This window comes from Musca domestica, unplaced genomic scaffold, assembly GCF_030504385.1.
Source record: "Musca domestica strain aabys unplaced genomic scaffold, Musca_domestica.polishedcontigs.V.1.1 3, whole genome shotgun sequence".
Lineage (NCBI taxonomy): Eukaryota > Metazoa > Arthropoda > Insecta > Diptera > Muscidae > Musca > Musca domestica.
Genome location: NW_026712299.1, coordinates 29,001,136 through 29,021,997, shown reverse-complemented (window position 1 = coordinate 29,021,997; position 20,862 = coordinate 29,001,136). Strand labels below are relative to the sequence as shown.

At 33.9% G+C, this 20,862-nt stretch overlaps 1 protein-coding gene across 1 annotated transcript in view; it reads right to left on the bottom strand.

Annotated features, from left to right (window-relative positions):
* The window catches only part of LOC101898949 (probable nuclear hormone receptor HR38), a 209,554-nt gene that overhangs the window by 96,755 nt on the left and 91,937 nt on the right, over positions 1 to 20,862 (bottom strand). The window lies entirely within an intron of this gene.

The window sequence follows — 20,862 nt, the reverse complement described above, 5'->3', positions numbered from 1 at the left end:
TAATACCCGAAGCCATATAGCTATCATTTAAATGTTAAACATACCTCATCGAAATAACGGTTTTAGACCCTAGGTCTCTTTGGACCAAATCCGTTTCGGGAAATTTGGAGTTGATCTAGGGGTTTCCGTTCGTCTATCTGTCTTGCTGGTGGACACGATAACTATTGAAGGGGACACGATAACTCTTGAAGATTTAAACCAAACTTTATATATCGTAATATTTTTGTCAAACTTAGATCGAGTTCGGGGATGGGCAATATCGGTCTACTATTTCTGGTACCTCGCCCACAGAAGGTCAAAATTTTCAAAGAAAATAATTTAGCTTATAGAACAAGAAAGGATCACCCATTTGTTTTTGCAAAGTGTGGAAATTCTAATCTGTGTATCAAAGCTAGGTAAGTTGTAAAAGTGAACAAAATCCTTCCACTCCTTCTAGTACCTTCCCCACAAGGGGTCAAAATTTTGAATAATAACAGCGCATAAAAAATTTTCAATAAAGAGTCCGATTATCTTCATATATCGCATATCCCAATATTTTTATCAACTCTAAGATTTGTATGAAGATGGATGGATCGGACCACTCCTTCTAGTACCTCTCTAACAAGGGTAAAAATTTTGAATATCCATTAACCCACATAAAATGTAAAATGGCAGCCCGATTCTTTTCAAACTCGGCACATCCCAATACTTGAATCACCTTCATATCATTTACGAATTTGGGATGGATCGGAACACTCCTTCTGGTACCTCCCCCACAAGGGGTCAGAATTTTGAAAACCCATAACCCTCATATAAGGCAAAATGGCCATCCGATTCTTTTCAAACTTGGTACATCGCAATATTTATACCAACTCCAGATCTTGTGTAAAGATGGGGTAGATAGGACCATTCCTTCTGGTACCTCCCCCACATGGGGTCAACATTTTGAAAACCCATAACCCTCATAGAATGCAAAATGATCATCTGATTCTTTTCAAACTTGATACATCGCAATATTTTTACCAACTCTAGTTATTGTATAAAGATCGGACAACTTTTTTTGGTACCTCTCCCATAATTTTGAATAATTTTGAATATCCCTAACCCTCGTAGAATACAAAATAAGCAACCGATTCTCTTGTAATTTCACATATACCAATATTTCTATAAGCGCTAGATCTAGTATGAAGATGAAATGTATCGGGCCACTCCTTCTGGTACCTCCCCCACAAAGGGGTCAAAATTTTGAATAATTACGACTCTCATAAAATCCGAAATAAACATCCGATTCCTTTTAAACTCGGCATATCCCAATATTTATATCACCACAAGATCTGGTGTGAGGATGGTAGGTATCGGTCCACTCCTTGTAGTACCTCCCCCACAAAGGGGTCAAAATTTTGAATAATTATGACTCTCATAAAATCCGAAATAAACATCTGATTCCTTTCAAACTCGGCATATCCCAATATTTATATCAAGACAAGATCTGGTGTGAGGATGGTAGATATCGGTCCACTCCTTCTAGTACCTCCCTCACAAAAGGGTCAAAATTTTGAATAATTATGACTCTCACAAAATCTGAAATAAACACCTGATTCCTTTCAAACTCGGCATATCCCAATATTTCTATCACCACAAGATCTGGTGTGAAGATGAAATATATCGGTTCACTGCTTCTGGTACCCCCCCCCCCCCACAAAGGGGTCCAAATTTTGAATAATAATAACTCTCATAAAATCCGAAATAAACATCCGATTTCTTTGAAAATCGGCATAACTCAATTTTTCTGTCAATACGAAATCTGGTGTGAAGATGACACATCGTGGTTCACTCTTTCAGGTACCTCCCCCATAACGGGTCAAATTTTTGAATAATTATGACTCTCATAAAATACGAAATAAGAATTCGATAACCTTCCAATTTCACACATCTTAATATTTCCGTCAACACAAAATCCGGTGTGAAGAGAGAATATAATGGACCACTCCTTCTGGTACCTTCCCCACAAAGGGGTCAAAATTTAGAATAAAGATGACTCTCATAAAATGCGAAAAAGGTCTTTGATTCTCTTCAAATTTCACACACCTCATTACTTCTATTAACAGAAGATCTGTTATGAAGATGGAATGTATCGGTCTATTCCTACTCGTACCTCCACTAGGGGTCAAAATTTTGAATAAGAATGAAGGTCATTAAATGCGAAATAAGCATTTGATGTTCTTCAAATTTCACACATCCTAATATTTTTACCAGCAAAAGATCTCGTGTGAAGATGGAATATATCGGACCATGCCTTCTGGAACCTCACCCACAAAGGTTCACAATTATACAATACTTATATCTCTCATAACTTGTGACTTTTTATATCCTACACCACAGGGTGGTCAGGTTATTATGTCTTTGTGCATTTGTTTGTAACAGGCAAAAGAAAACGAGATAGATTTTTTACAAATCATTCGTTTGGCCTAAGGACGAACCCTATTGAAGATAATCGGTCGAAATTTTTATCGATTCAGAGGAGGATATTCCTCTCATATACTGGTTACTTTGGACTTTAAATTATGTCTATAATCATAGTTAATATCATTAAATTCTCGCAAATTCCGGATAAAAACTTTTATTTGTTATATGAAGCTCTACTAAATATGCAAATATGGTGTAGGGTATAAAAAAGTCTCTCAATCAGAGGGACGTGAACACGGAATTTATCGGTCAACCTCTTCTGGGAACTGCCCCACAAAAGGTTTAATTTTTGATTTTCAATTATTCGCATAAAATTGGAAACCACCCGAATTTAAAATTCTATGGTTGTATATAAGAAAATTCTGACTATCAATGACAATTACATACCCTATGCATTACCAGTAAACAAAAAAAAAAATAGCTGCAACATACGTTCTGCCTTACCATTGAGCTAAAAACAACAACTTTTTTTATTAAAAATTTAAAAACTCGAAAATGTCTTCCTTTTGTCTTACCAAGTAATGTGTAAAGGTGGCTCAGAGTAAGCACGTCCAACTACATAATCTAAAGTTACTGGTTCGATACTTCCCGCCTAACATTTTAAGCCGTATCATTGCACTCTATGTACATGGATTGATTCCGATTTTATATTCCAATAATCGCATAAAGTGTTGTTGCTACTGTCGTGGCGTAGTTCCCCTTAAAGAGGATTTAATATTTTTTTGAAAAAAAAAATCTCTCGTCTATAAACGCCTGTCGTTGACACAAACAATTAAATTTAAACGAAGGGTTAACAAATGTCGATTTATTTTTTCACCCTCTCTCTCCATCTGTGTGAAGTTGCCCGAGGTGGTTAATCTCCTCCAATTAGAATTATAAGGTGTAAATGGGCCGCCATCATCATTTGTTTTATTAACGCTATAATAATTGTCGGTGATGTTGCTGTTATTGTTGTTGGCTTTGGGAGCTTTTTTTTTATTAACAAATAAGAAGCAATTATGGTTGGAGTTCGAGTCCAACCAAGAAAAAATTCACCGAATACGATTTATGATCAACAGCAACGGAAAAAAATAAACAAAAGCAGTCAGCTATTATTATTTAATAAAGTTGTTATTTAAAAATGTTAAATTAAATGGTATATTACAACATTGCGAGTAATATTTGTTATTTATTAAATTAATTGTAACAGTTATGGACAAATGAAAATGACGTAAATTATTTCACGGAAGAATATAAAATTGAACTGGACCAGAAGTATAAAAAAACGAGAGGGATTTCCATGGACATTTCTTAAGTTCTTGGAAAATAGTTAAAACGAAGTAAATGGTACCGACAGATAAAAATATTGGGATTTGTAAAATTTAAGAAGAATCGATCATGTATATTTAATTTTATGCGAAAAATCAATTCTCAAAATTTCAACCCTTTGTTGGGGGAGGTACGAGAATGAAGTAAAAATGAGATTAATAAAAATAAAGTGAAATGAGAGATATAAATATTGAAAATTGCAACCCTTCGTGGGGGAAGTACCAGAAGGTGTGGCTCGATATCTATCTTCATACCAGAAAAAATATTGAATAAAATTGAAAAAAAAAATATTGAAAAAAATATCAGGATATGTAAAATTTGAGGAGACTCAGATAACTATACCTCATTTTATGACGTCTAAGGATTGGTTATTCCAAGTTTTTACCCCTTCTGGGGAAGTTACAAGAATTGATACCTATCGTCTTCACAACAGAGCTAGTATAAATAATAAAAATATTGGCATCTATGAAATTTGAAAAGAATTGAATGTTTATGTTGCATTTCATGAGCGTTTTGTTATTCCAAAATTTGACGAATTTTTTGGGAGAGGTGCCAGAAAGAATAGATCGATATCTACCATCTTCATATCAGATCTTGTGCTAGTAGAAACATTGGTTTGTGTGAAATCTGAGGAGAATCGAATGTTTTTGTCGCACTTTATAAGAGACATAATTATTTAAAATGCTGACCCTTTGTGGGGGAGGTACTTGATGGTTCATTTTCGCACCTGACAAAAATTACAAAAATATTAGGATTTGCAAAGTTAGTACGAAATTGGATGATTCTAAAGCCAGTATTACCATTGGCCAAGTATGGATCAAATCGAAAACTGGATAATCGGATACTGGATAATTGGTCCTGAAACGGATTTGGTCCAAAGGGACCAAGGGTCTAAAACCCCTGTCAAGTGATATAAATATAAAAATCCGTCTTGAATAATTGAATTGAAAAAATATTTAAAAAAGAATATTGGCCTTTTGGTCCTTTTGTCGCCCTAATAGTCCTTGAAGAAGTATTAAAATATATATATTTAAAAAAAGGTCTGTTGGTCTTTGAAAAAATTAAATCCCTTTTAATAAGTCTGTTAAACCTTAATTTTTTTTAATATCCACGTTATACTCCTGAAGGTCCTTAGATATATAAAAAATCACATTAAAAGGTCTATTGGTCCTAAAGAACCAATCCTCTAAATTGGTATTTGGAGGAAAAAATTGGATTAAAAAAAAAATTTAATTAATTTTTTTTTTCTAAATCCAGGTTTTTTGCACTAAAAATATTTTTAAAAATCTACGACTTTCGTCCTTAAAAAAATTATTACAAACATTTTTTTTGGTCTTTTGGTCCTTGGAGAAATATTTAAAAAAAATATGAAAATGTCTGTTGGTCTTTGAAAAAAATTAAATTTCTGTTGGAACTTATTTATTTATTTATTTTTTCTTTTTGTGTGTAAAATCCTAGTTATTGTCTTGAAAGTCCCTAGAAATATAAAAAATCACGTTAAAAGTTCTACTGGTCCTAAAAAACAATACCAATAATCCATGTAATTTGATGTTAGTCCTTGGTGTTTGGAGAAAAATATAGATTTTTTAAAAACGTATTTTTATATATCCACGTTCTTTGCGTCTGAGGCTTAGTTGGTCCTTAAAAATGTTTAAAAAAATTGGTTCTTAGAAAATGTTATTAAAAGCCACAACTTTGGTCCTTAAAATATCTTGTAAAATGCACGATTTTGATCCTTAAAAAAATTATTTAAATTCTTTTTTCTATAATAAAAAATCCCCTTTTGTAGTCCTAAAGGTCCTTGAAAAAAATGTAAAAAATAAAAAAATGTCTGTTGGTCTTTGAAAAAAATAAATACCCTTTTATAGGTCTGTTGAACTATAATTTTTTTGTTAAAAAATCCCAGTTATAGTCCTGAAAGTCCTTAGAAATACAAAAAAAAGGTAAAAGATCTATTTGTCCTTAAAAAAAAAAACAATCATGTTTGGAGAAAAACTTAGATTTTTTAAAAATTATATTTTTTAATATCCATGTTATTGGCGTTTGAGGATTTGTTTGTCCTTAAAACATCTTCTTAAAAAAACACGATTTTAGTCCCTAAAAAATATTTTGAAAAATCAACGATCTTTAAAAAATAATTTTAAAAATCAACGATTTTAGTCCTTAAAAAAATATTTCTAAAAATTCAGATTTTGGTCCTTAAAAAATTTTCTTAAAAAACACGATTTTGTTCCTTAAAAAATATTTTTAAAAATTCACGATTCTGCTCCTTAAAAATATTTTTAAAACTCCAAGATCTTGGTCACAATATTTTCAAAAAATTCTTGTTTTGGCCCTTGGAGAAATTCTACGATTTTGGTCCTTAAAAAAAAAATCGTTTAAAACCCCAAGTTTTTTTTTTTTGGCTGATGGGCCAAAATATTTTTTTTTTTATATCCACGTTTGGTCGTTGAAAATATATTTTCAGAAATCCACATTTTTTGGTCTCTGTTTTCTATATCCCACGCCACACTGGGATACAGGTGTGTTTGTAACAGGAAAATAAAATAGATCCATAGTTCCATAAAATCACATTCTGAGTCGTTTTGTACATGTTCCTCCGCCCGCCTGTCCATGTATTTTTGGAAGAAAAGTACAGGCCGCTTTTCGTGATAATAAATAGCTCCCATATGCTAAAATCATCAAAATACCGAATATCGGGAGGTACTGTTATGTGAGGGCTATACTACGACATGGACCTGCACTGACAATTTTCTGTCATATGCTGTAGTATTTATTATGAACTTCAAATATCAAATTTGAGACAATTCCGGTGAATAATGTCGCTAAAATTATCAACCTACTTCATTTCGTTCGGAAGCTAGAGCGATTTCCACAAACGGACTGACGGAGGGAGATCGCTAAACCGACATAGAATTTTTTGCTGATCAAGAATATAAATACTTTGTGGGTTCTAAAATGTATATTTCGAGGTGTTACAAACGGAATGACAACCTTAATATACCCTCAATACTATGGTGGGGGGTATAAAAATTATAAGATTAGTCCTTGAAATTTTTAAATCCTTGCTTCTAATTTCCCCAATATTTTGATTAACTTAATATTTGCTACTCTGATTCCGCACACTTCTTCCCCTGGTGATATTTTTGCATTCGTAATCAAACAAACAATGAACTTGACATTCATTCAAAAGGTAGCTGTCAAATTAAAAATAAACACAAATTTAAAGAGATCGACCGATCGATTGGTCACATAACGCCGGCTTTTCACTATCAATTAGAAAACGAACTTAATCCTTACTTTTATAATGAAAAGAAATTGAAATTGAAAAAAAAAAATGAAATTTTGAATTGAAACAAACCTAAGATTAGATTAAAAAGAATTATAATTTATAGGAGTTATCAACCAAACAAAGAACGATATAATTCCTCGAAATATACATTTTAGACCCCACAGAGTATTTATTCTTGATCAGCATAAAATTCTATGTCGATTTAGCGATGTCCGTCCGTCGGTGAAAATCACTCTTGCTTCCGAACGAAATGAAGTAGGTTGATAACATTTTACTCAAATATGTATTATGTCTGCAGGACTTTTGGTATTGAAAATGAGCCAAGTAGGTGCAAGTTTTGGTATAGCATCCATATAATGGTACCTCCCGATATTCGGTACATTGATGATTTTAGCGACATTATTCACCGGAATTGTTTCAAATTTGGTATTTGAAGTTCGTAATGGGTACTACAGCCTATGACAGAAAATTGTCTGTGCAGGTCCACGTCTTCGTATAACCCCTATACAACGGTCCCCCCCCCCCCATATTCGGTATTTTGATGATTTTAGCGGCATTATTCACCGGAATTGTTTCACAGTTGGTATTTGAAGTTCGTAATGGATACTACAGCCTATGACAGAAACTTGTCTGTGCAGGTCCACGTCTTCTTATAGCCCCCATATAAGGGTACCTCCCGATATTTGGTATTTTGATAATTATAGCGACATTATTCATCGGAAATATTTCAAATTTGGTATTCGAAGTTCGTAATGGGTACTTCAGCCTATGGCAGAAAATTGTCATTGCTGGTCCACGTCTTCGTATAGCCCCCCATATAACGGTACCCTCCAATATTCGGTATTTTGATGATTTTAGCTACATTATTCACCAGAAATATTTCAAATTTGGTATTTGAAGTTCGTAATGGGTACTTCAGCCTATGGCAGAAAATTGTCTATGCAGGTTTACGTCTTCGTATTTCCCTCATATAATAATACCTCCCTATTTTCGTATTTTTGCTGATTCTAGCGACATTATTCACCGGAATTGTTTCAAATTGGATATTTGAAGTTCGTAACGGACACTGCAGCCTATGGCAGAAAATTATCTGTGCAGGCCTACGTCTTCGTATAGCCCTCATATAACGGTACCTCCCGATATCCGGTATTTTGATGATTTTAGCTACATTATTCACCAGAAATATTTCAAATTTGGTATTTGAAGTTCGTAATGGGTACTTCAGCCTATGGCAGAAAATTGTCATTGCTGGTCCACGTCTTCGTATAGCCCCCCATATAACGGTACCCTCCAATATTCGGTATTTTGATGATTTTAGCTACATTATTCACCAGAAATATTTCAAATTTGGTATTTGAAGTTCGTAATGGGTACTTCAGCCTATGACAGAAAATTGTCTGTGCCGGTTTACGTCTTCGTATAGCCCCAATATAACGGTACCCCCCGATATTCGGTATTTTTATTATTTTTAACGGCTTTATTCACCGGAAATGTTTCAAATTTGGTATTTGAAGTTCGTAACGGATGCTGCAGCCTATGACAGAAAATTATCTGTGCTGGTCCACGTCTTCATATAGCCCCTTCTAACGGCACCTCCCGATATTCTATATTTTGATGATTTTAGCGACATCATTCACCGGAATTGTTTCAAATTTGGTATTCGAAGTTCGTAACGGACACTGCAGCCTATGGCAGAAAATTGTCTGTGCTGGTCCACGTCTTCGTATAGCCCCCCATATTACGGTACCTCCCTATATTCGGAATTTTGATGATTTTAGCGACATTATTCACCGAATTTTTTACCAAGTTTCGCATTTGAATATTGTAAGGGTTATGAAAAAATTTGCCTATGCAGGTCCACGTCATCGCATACACCCTAATATAACAGCTACATTCGGTATTTTTAAGATTTTTAACAGAATTTTTAAGGGTTATATTTTTTTTGAAAATTACCAAACATCATTCCAAATGGTGGAGGGTATTCAAAGATCGGCCCGGCCAAACTTACAGCTTTTTTACTTGTTTTTATCAACATTTATAAATAGATTTTTTTTTTTCTATTTTGAACCTTAACCCATTATTTTTCTACTTTTTTCCTCCTGTTTTAAAAATTCTAAGAATTCCCTTCTTCACATAAATAAATGAACCTTAACGTCAAGGGACACTCTGGATTGATTTGCAATATTGAAAACAATCCATTAATGTCAGACACACTTAGCCTCTATTAAGTGGTCAATTAGCATTTGTGTCTCCATAAACAAAACAAGTCAGCGGGCGCAACGTGAACCAGTTAAGAGGGTCACTTAAAGTCCCACACGGGGCTAGTACTTCTTTTCTCATTTATATATTTTTTTTAATTATCTTATTTACGTTACCCGTCGCATTATTATTGTTTTCATTATTCATTAGAGACGTAATTACGATTTTAAGGAAGTCAACAATTTGAATATAGATTAGAAGCGAAAGAAAGAAAGATGCTTGGATCAGCAAGATTGTACAATTGACTGCGTGATCAAATAATTTATGCGTAAAAGTGGAAAAAAATGTAAAATATTGGACTTGGAGGGGAAAAGCTGAAATAAAAATTATTCAAGGTTTAATAGCGCCAATAAAAGTGGACTTATTAAAATATTTTGTAAACAAATTTCTTTCTTTTCCTGGAAATATTTTTCAAGTACTAAAAGAGCCTGGATATTTGATATTTTTTGGGGGAATTTTAGGATTGGATTTCTTTAAAAAAACATTTCTTCAATTGCCAACAAAACTCAAAGATTTTGATCCTTGACAAAAATGTTTTGCAAAAAAATCAAGATTTTAGTCCTCAAAACACTATTTTTAAAAAATACTCAACTTTAGTCCTTAAAAATTTTTTTCTTAAAAAAATCGCGATTTCTGTCCTTGAAAAATATTTTTTTTGGACTTTTTAAAATGCCTCCGATTTTTTAAGGATATTTTCGGGCGACGTTTTTGAAAATACTTTTTGAAGTGAGGCTTTAGATTTTTCATGTGCCTCATATGTAAATTTTTTAGAAATATTTTCTCAAGAATCGTCATGGCCTCAAACGTGGATTTTAGAAACAATTTTTCCAAGGACCAAAAGAGGTATTAACTCATATTTTTATACCCTCAGCTACACAGCTACAGAGGGTAGATATTATTTGATATGGTTTTAGACTTATGGATTATGTCCGTTTCAGGATATTTGGAGTCGATCTAGCCATGTCCGTGTGTCTGTCTGGCTGGCTGGTACGCACAAGTACTGTCGAAGGGAGTATCCGATTTGATTCTAACTTGGTACATCGTAATATTATTATCAAACTCAGATCGAGTTCGGAGATGGGTAATATCAGTCCATTCCTTCTGGTATCTCCCCCACAAAATGTCGAAATTTTCAAAAAAAATAACTTCTTGCACAGAAAGAGAAAGGATAATCCGAACTTGGCTAATCCTAATATTTTCATCAGTACTAGAGCAGGTGCAAAAAATGGACAATATCGGTCCATTCCAACCAGTACCTCCCCCACCAGGGGTTTGGAATAATTATAAATTTTATAGAATGTAATGTAAGTGTTCGATTGTCAACCCAAGGTCTGGTGTTAAGATGGAATATATCGGTCCACTCCTTCTGGTACCTCCGCCACAAAAGGTTGAAATTTTCAAAAAATATATTTTTTGCACAGAAAGAAAAAGGATAATCCGAGTTAACTCCAACTTTGCAAATCTTAATATTTGCATCAGTTGCGAAAATGGACAATGTCGGTCCACTCCATCAAGTACCTCCCCCACAAAGAGTCAGAGTTTTGAATAACCAAAACGATTATAAAATCCGAAAAAAGCATTCGGTTATCTTCATATTTCACACATCTCATTATATCTACTGATACAAGATCTGCTGTGAAGATGGAATACATCGGCCCACTCCTTCTGGTACCTCCCCCACAAAAGGCCGTATTTTTGAATACCCATTAAGTTTATAAATCGCGAAATTACCATCCGATTCCATTAAGACTTGTCACATCTCATATTTCCATCCACACAAGATCTTTTATTAAGAGATCAGACCATTCCTTCCGGTACCTCCCCCAAAAAGGGTCAGAGTTTGGAATAACCAAAACAGTTAAAAATCCGAAATAAGCATCCGGTTCTCTTCATATTTCACACATCCCATTATTTCTACTACTACAAGATCTACTGTGAAGATGGGATATATCGGTCCACTCGCTCTGGTACCTTGCCACCAAAGGGTCAATATTTTGAATATCCATAAAGTTCATAAAAAACATCCGATTCCGTTCAGACTTGGGACATCTCATTATTTCCATCAACAAAAGATCTGTTATAAAAATGGTAGGGATCGGACCATTGCTTCTGGTACTTCCCCCACAAAGTCAAAGTTTTGAATAACCAAAATCGATTATAATATCCGAAATAAGCATCCGGTTCTCTTCATATTTCACACATCCCATTATTTCTACTACTACAAGATCTACTGTGAAGATGGGATATATCGGTCCACTCGCTCTGGTACCTTGCCACCAAAGGGTCAATATTTTGAATATCCATAAAGTTCATAAAATACATCCGATTCCATTCAGACTTGAGACAACGCAATACTTCCATCGACAAAAGATCTGTTATAAAGATTGTAGAGATCGGACGATTGCTTCTGGTACATCGCCCACATAGGGTCAAAGTTTTGAATAACCAAAACTATCATAAAATCCGAAATAAGCATCCGGTTCTCTTCATATTTAACACATCTCATTATATCTACTGATACAAAATCTGCTGTGAAGATGGAATACATCGGTCCACTCCTTCTAGTACCTCCCGCGAAGCTCATAAAACGCGAAATTTACATTCGATTTCATTCAGACTTGGCACATCTCAATATTTCCATCAACACCAGATCTGTTGTTAGGATGTTAGAGATCGGACAATTCCTTCTGGTACTTCCCCCACAAAAGGGTCAAAGTTTTGAATATTCATGAAGCTAATAAAACTCGAAATTGACATCCGATTCCATTCAGACTTGGTACATCTCATTATTCAACACAATATATGTTATAAAGATGTTGGAGATCCGTCTATTCCTTCTGGTACCTTCCCCACATAGGGTTCAAGATTTTGAAAAACAAAACGCTCAAAGAAAGCGAAATAAGCATCCAACCCTCTTCATATTTCACACATACAAACATTTTTGCTAACACAGGATCCGTTGTGAAGATGATATACATCTGTCAACCTCTTCTTATACCTCACCCACAAAGGGTCACAATTTTCAATGACTTGCGAAAAATGTCAAAAGTCTTTACAACTTGCTATGTCTAAATATTTCTCTCAACCTGAAACCTGAGATAAATATGGAACTAATGATTTGCCCATGTCTATATTTTTATCTGTATTAGATGAAGTAGAATATATCTGGTACCTCACGTATATTTATTTAGGTCCGATACGAAATGGTCAATATTGGCATATTCCTTCGAAACCTACGCCATAGAAGGTCAACAATTTTAATAACCATAACAGATGTCAAAATATATTAAATCATCGAACATCGACGGATACTTAATATTTTTTCAAGGATCTTTAGGACCTCAAACATGGAATTTAAAAACATTTTCCAAGGACCAAAAGAGACACTTATTTTTTAATATATTTCAAGGACAAAAAGTGATATGAACGTGGACTTTAAAAAAAGTTTTTGTAGGAACCATCAGGGCTTTTACAGTGGATTTCGAGAGAATACTTTTTAAAGTGCCGTGGGTTTTTGAAGAATATTTTCGAGTGATTTTTTGAAAAAGTTTTTTCAAAAGCTTTTTTCGAAAAAATTTTTAAAATATTTTTTAAGGACCAACATTGCTATAAAAATTTTTTTTTTAAGGGACATAATCCTGAATTTTTCAAAAATATTTTCTTAAGGATATAATCCTAAATAATCCCAAATAAATGGTGATGCAAAGTAGGGTAGTTAATTGTCGTTACGTTTTCCCCCTTTTTTTAAATATTATCGATGCCTCAAAGGTGTTTATTATTATTTTAAGGAGCAACGGAACTATAAACGTGGGGTTTTTAAGGACATAATTCTGGATTTTTCAAAAATATTATCTCAACGACATAATCCTGCGTTTTTTTAAATAAATTGTAATGCAATATATTGTAATTAGTTTTCTTTAAGTTATAAGCTTTTTCTTCCTCCTCGTAATACAATATGTAGATATCAAGTGCATTCGAATGCCATATTGCAACAACAACATTATTTTTATAATCTCCTCATTAGTGGCAATAAATCACAATTAAATGTTTTCACCGATAATTAATGATTTCTAGCCCCAGACCTGACTATTTAGATCATAACATTTATCGGGAAGTTATAGCCAATTGCGACGACAATAAAATTAATGCTAATTAATTAGCCATTTACATGAGTTGCTGATTTTTCCATCTGAATCGAACAAATCGTATTAGATAATACAAATTTCTCCCGATATTATATTTTTAGAATCAAAATGCCCTTGCCCAGAAGTGTTGTTTGTAAACATTGGTCGAAAAATATGCCTCAACGAAATAACGATGTTAGACTCTAGGCCTCCTTGGTCCAAATCCTTTTCAGGATATTTTGAGTTGATCTACAGGTATATCATTGTAGCTTTTCATGGACTAACATACCAATAATCGTTAAGTTTTAAAAGTATTTTTTGGTGCCAGAGTTTTTAAATATTTTTTTAAAAGACCTAAGGTGCCACCATCTTCTAATACCCTCAGCCATAGGGCTACATTTGATATTATTTGATACGGCCAAAACGTGCCTCAAAAATTCGTTTCAGGACATTTTGAGTAGATCTAGAGGTGTCCGTCTGTCTGTAGGGCTGGCTGGTTCGGGCAATAATTATGGATGGGAGTATTCGAGTTGGTTCCCACTTGGTAAATCGTTATATTATTATCGAACTAAAATCGGTATCGCAGATGGACGATATCGGTCCACTCCTTGTTGTACCTCCCACAAAAGATTAAAATTTTTATTGATAATTATTGGCATAAATTTGGGAATGAAAATCGCTTCGCCCTATCTGGTACCTAATATCAACTGAACATTTTTCAAAAATTATCAGATGTCTTTAAAAGAGTAGCAAAAAAACTGACTGAATGAGAACCGAAGCCCAAGCAAGACGGCTGAAGCTAAAATCTTGAAATTTTGTACAGGTGTCAGTCTTGGGGGGGTAGGCATGTGAAAAGGCGGGGTTTTGGAAATTCGTTCTAAAAGGCTGCGAGAAGTACTAAAATGTACTAAAAATTAAATACTTTGTATTGGGCAAACGGAATGAGGTAGAATTCTGAAATTTGTAATGAGAGCCACTGATGGAGTGCAGGTTAGATGCATTAGCGAATTTTTGCAAATTCGAAAGTAAAAGTTACGAAAAGTTCTAAAATGCTACTAAACTTCTATAATGGTACCATTTGGTATCAATTAAACGGATAGTGCTAAAAACTTGAAATTTTGTATGAAAATGAGGGTTGGAAATTAAGTTTGATACATGAAGGTGATTTTGGAATAGTGTACTAAATGTGCGAACTGTACTAAATGGTACTAAATTTGGAACAGTTTGGTTCAGAGTGAACCGATGAAGCTGGAATTTTAAAATTTGACATTGGGGTCCCTCTTGGTTCAAACTTTTGATATAAATGAGGATTTGAAAATGTGTACTACAAATGCACGGAAAGTACTAAATAGTACTATATTTGGTACAATTTGGTATTGGGTGAACAGATAGTGTTTTAGATTTGAAATTTGGTATTAGGATCGCTATTCACGTGTAGCCTTGGCATAGGGAGTTGGTTGTGTAAATGTGTAATAAAACTGTACGAAAAGTACTTAATGGTACTATATTTGATATTGTGGGCAAAGATAGGGCTGAAATCCTCAAATTTGATATTGGTTTTTTTTTTTGGTATCTGTAATTAAGATATGACGGTAGTTTTGGAAATGTGTGTATATTTTTGCACGAAATGTACTAAATGGTACTAAATTTGGCATTAAGTGAAGTAATAGGGCTGGTATACTCAAATTTGATATCGAGGACTCTGTTAGTGTCTGGAATTGACAAAAGTACTAAGTGGTACTAAATTAGGTATTGGGTAAAATGATAAAGCAGAAGTCTTGAAATTTGATACTGAAGTCTCTCTTGATATCTTGGATTGTAAATAAAGGCCGTTGTGTGAAAAGTGTACAATTAATGTACGAAAAGCACAAAATAGAACTAAATTTGGTATTTCTTTGAAGGAATAGTGCGGAAATCCTGAAATTTTTATATCGAGGATTTTGTTGGCATCTATGTTGTACTAAATTGGGTATTTTGTTAAGGAATAAACCTGGAGTACTAAAATTTGATATTGAGGTCTCTCTTGATATATGGGATTTCTATATGGAGGTGGTTTTGGATATGAATACTATTATTGTACGAAAAGTACAAAATAGTAATACATTTGGTATTGGGTGAAGGAATAGAGCGGAAATCCTAAAAATTTGGTATGGATATCACTGAGGGTACCTGTCGTTGAAAGAAGATGCTGGTTTTGTACATGCGTCCAATAATTGTACTAAATGGTACTAAATTTGGAATTGGGTGGAAAAGTAGAGCTGAAATCCTGAAATTTGATATTTAGATCACTGATCGTGTCTGTGTTTGAGATTGGAGATGCATCCTATATTTGTTCGAAAAATACTAAATGGTACTAAGTTGGGTATTAGGTGAAGGACTAGACCTAGAATCCATAAATTTAATATTGAGATCTCTGTTGGTATCTGGAATTGATATATGGAATTGGTTTTGGAAGTGTGTTCTATAACTATACGAAACGTACTAAATAGTACTAAATTTAGTATTGGATGAAGGAATAGAGCGGAAATCCTGAAATTTGATGTCTGTCGTTGAGAAAAGGAGATGTTTTTGGATATGTGAACTATATTTGTACTAAATTTGGTATTGCGTGAAGGGATAGAGCTGAAATTCTGAAAAAGATTTGGGCATATAAGTGGGATGTGGGTCCATTGTGCAGTGGTTTTAATAATATCCTTCTCGGTAAAATTCTAAATAAAAGATTTTGAAGACTTTTTGGTGTAAAAGGTAAACATTTTTCTATTATTCTTTTTGAAAAAGGAAAAACTCGATAATACATGAAACCATGAAAGTCTGAAAATTTAGTACCAGGTATGAAGTTTTGATTAAAAAAATTGTCTAACTGAACAAATTGTTAATTTTGAATACTAAAAAGACCTAACACGAAGTGTTGGAACGAATCTAAAATTTTTGTGATGGAGTTTTCGGGTACTTGCTATTCTCTTATTAAATGTGACAGAAGATTCTTATTGTCTTTAAATTTTTCGTATCCCAATAATTCTACCAACTCTAGGTTTGCTATGAAGATGGTATAGATCGGACCACTCCTTCTGATATTAATATGTGATTTATGGGCACACTCCTTCTGACCCTTCTGGGGTCAACATTTTGAGTATTAAGTCCCATAACATGCAATGCAAGTCATCGATTTACTCCAAACTTCGTCTAACGCAATATTTCCATCAAACATAGATCCAATGTACATATGTGATATGTCGGTCGGCCCTTTCTGGTACCTTCCCCCAGATGTTGAACAATTTCCAAAAGAAAAAAAAAAACACATACCTCATAAAGAACGGAAGAGGTAGTCGATATAATTCAGACCTGACACTTCGTAGTATTTATATCAGAGTTAGGCCGGACGCGAAGGAGACAATATTGGTCGACTACTTCCGTATCTCCTTCATAAAGGGTCAACATTTCGAAAAATCAGTCAAAATATGTTTAAAAAACTGACATAGGCTGGGGGTATCCATACGTCAGAAATGTGGATATGGATACTATCAAAAATAATTTCATATACAGCGATCATATACAGCGATTATTGCTTTAATGGGCTTTATCAGAGAATTTTTGATGTCATATGAATTCTTTCGTTTTGCATAGCTCTTTGTCAAAAAAGTTAATGTGGATCCACTTTTCAGAATCCCAACCCACATAAAAGTACCAGATGTTGTCCTTGAGATTTTTCAATTGAATAATTAGCTGGAAGAGATGTTAATGGTTATCTTGACAGGAAGAACCAGTTCCAGGTGAACTGATTATTGCGACTACTCTTCCAATTTTATATCGACTTTTGTCATCTCAATTTTTTCTGTTTGCACAAATTCTTTAAATTATCTCATAATAACCTTTTTTTATGACGAACGGAATTTATTGGAATTTAATCAGGCCATGCGAGGTATTTGTTTGACTATTTAGAAGACATTAGAATTTCAAATAACTACACATGTGCGGTGGCTGATTGATCGGTTGGTGGGCTAATTGGCTATAACCAGAGGAGAAAAAGGTGGAGGGGGTTTCAACAGATGCCCATTGTCACAGGTCATGAGGGTGAAAATCGCTGTTCAATAATAACCATGTTTAAGTTTTAATGAGCTTCTGAAGAAAATAACTGCTACCTGCTTGAAAAGCGGGCAATGTGTAGACGTCAGTCTAAGCAGATAATAGATCTCTAGAATTATCGGCCACGTGGCTGCACTTTTCTGCTCATACAGCATAAGGTGCTTATTAACCACAAATAATTGCAAAACTCGTGGCCATTCGATTAAATTGGATCATCCAGAAAGTCTAACCGGTTGCCGTTTGATAACTTCATTTTTTTTTCAAATGAGGAAAACCAAGTTAATTGTTTTCCATTTAAATATGCATGTAGTTATGCTGTTGGCAATCAACACCTTTGCGTGCTAATTTTCCATTTAACCGCCGTATGTCCGCATTGGAGGAACGGGTTTTTCTAATATCGATTTTCCGTATTTCTTTTTTGTTTCTTACAAGAAACCGGTTTTGAAATGATGTTGGAATTTTGTTTTGCAGAATCTCAAATAATGATAGTGGAAACTTTTTTCTTTAATCACCAATGCATTATTACTCACCCTCCAGTAGGTGGCTTGGATTGTAACGCTGACAAATTTTAAAAAATAATTTTAAATAATCCAAAATCGTGATTTTTTTAAAGAAAAATTAATTTTTAAAAAGAATATTGAAAACAGGGTTTTGAAAAGTAAAAATATAACATTTTAATAATTCTCTGAAACTCAGGATACTATATCAATACAATTATATCTATACAATTATTGTAAATATATCCAAAACCAGAACCTTCTCTCAACCACAGACACCAACAGTGACATCCATACCAAAATTCATGATTTAAGCTCTATTTCTTCACTCAATACCAAATTTTATACCATTTAGTACTTTTCGTACAAATATAGGACGAGTTTCTAAAACCACCTCAATGGTTGGTATTTCAAATCCAGATACCAACAGAGGCCTCAATATCAAATTTTAGGATTCCAGCCCTATCCCTTCACCTAACACCCAATTTAGTACCTTTTAGTACTTTTCGAACAATTATAGCACACATTTTTAAATCCAGCTCCATATTTTAACAACAGACACCAACAGTGACAACTATATCAAATTTCAGCTCTATTCCTCCCCAAATTCCTAATTTTGTACTATTTAGTACCTTTCGTACAAATATAAAAAACATTTCCAAGACCATCTTCATATTTTAATCCCAGATACCAACAGAGACCAAGCTTCGCGATTTCAGTCCTATACTTTCATCAAATACCAAATTTAGTACCATTTGGTACTTTTCTTACAAATATAGGACGCATTTCCCAACCGCCGCCAAATGTCAAACGCAGATGTCATCAGTTAACAAAATATTAGATTTCAGAATTTTGTCCCTATCCCTTCACCCAATACCAATTTTAGTACTATTTAGTACTTTTCGAAACCACCTCCATATGTCCAGGATACACATTAACAGCTTCTTTAATACTAAAGCTTAAACAGCAAGCTCCATTTGTTCACACAATACCAAATTGTACGAAAAATATTGTACTATTTAGTACTTTTGGTCCATTTATAGTACACATTTTCAAAACCAATTTCAAATTTTCAAAGCTTTTTTTTATCACAAACCCACCACCAACAGGTACTCCAATACAAAATTTCAACTTCATCCATTCATCCTTAACCAAATTGATCCAAATAGTACCTTTCATTACTTTTCGTACAATTATAGTACATATTTCCGAATCTACCTTCATATGCCAAATTTTAGATTTCAAGCTCTATCTCTTCGCTCAATAGCAAATTGCACCAAATATGGTACTTTTAAGTACTTTTCGTTCACTTGTAGTACAAATTTCCAAAACTATTTCTTTATCACAAACCTACTACCAGCAGGGACCCAATACAAAATTTCAAAACTCCAGCTTCATTCGTTCATCTTAAATCAAACTATTTTAAATAGTACCATTCAGTACTTTCTGTACATATATTGTACTTATTTCCGAAACCACCCCCATATGTCAACATACAACAGCGACCTTTATACCAGATTTCAGATTTCAAACTCTATTATTTCACTCAATACCAAATTGTACCAAATATAGTACTTTTTTGTACTTTTCGTGCTCTTTGTAGTACACATTTCGAAAACCACCACTTTATCACAAACCTACTACCAGCAGGGACCCAATATATATTTTCCAAATTCCTGCTTCATCCGTTCACTCTAAACCAAACTGTTCCAAATAGTACCATTCAGCACTTTTCGTACATATATTGTACACATACACACGGAACAACCTCCATATGTCCAGTCCACACATGAACACGGACCCTAATATCAAATTTCAGATTTTAGTTTCTATCTGTTCATCCAATACCAAATTGTACCAAATATGGTACTATTTAGTACTTTTCCTGCACTTTGTAGTGCACATTTTTAAAACCATCTCTTTATCACAAACCTGCCACTAATACAAAATTTCGAAACTCCAACTTGATCCGTTCACCCTAAACCAAACTGTTCCAAATAGTACCATTCAGTACTTTTCGTACATATATTGTATACATTTCCGAAACTACCTCCATATGTCAACATACAACAGCGAACCTTATACCAAACTTCAGATTTCAAACACTATTATTTCACTCAATTCCAAATTGTACCAAATATAGTACTTTTTGGTACTTTTCGAGCACTTTGTAGTACACATTTCGAAAACCACCACTTTATCACAAACCTACTACCTGCAGGGACCCCAATATAAAATTTCCATTCACTCTAAACCAAACTGTCCCAAATAGTACCATTCAGTACTTTTCGTACATATATTGTACACATTTCCGAAACAACCTCCATATGTCCAGTCCACACATGAACACCGACCCTAATATCAAATTTCAGATTTTAATTTCTTCACCCTTCGGTTCACCCTTAACCAATCGGTTCCAAAGTTAGTACCATTTAGTTCAGTTCGCACACTTAGTAAACGTTTCCAAAACCACCTCCATTTATCGAACTTACTTTCCAACCTTGACTCTCATACCAAATTTCAAATTTCAAGTTTTAAGCTCTATCGGTTCCCATAATACCAAATGGTACGATTTTAGTAGTTTAATATCATTTTAGGACTTTTCATAACCTTCAAGTTCGAATTTCAAAAAACCATTTGATACACTTATCCTGCACTCCCTTTATGACCCTAATTTCAAATTTCAGATTTCTAGCTCATGTCGTTTGTCCAATACAAAGTATAGTACATTTTAATACTCTTCGTACCCTTTTAGTCCAAGTTTCCAAAAACTCAGCCATATCACACGCCTACGGAAGCAAGACTGGCTCAGCCGTTTCGGCTGGACCTGAATTCTAAGCCAATCAGTAATTTT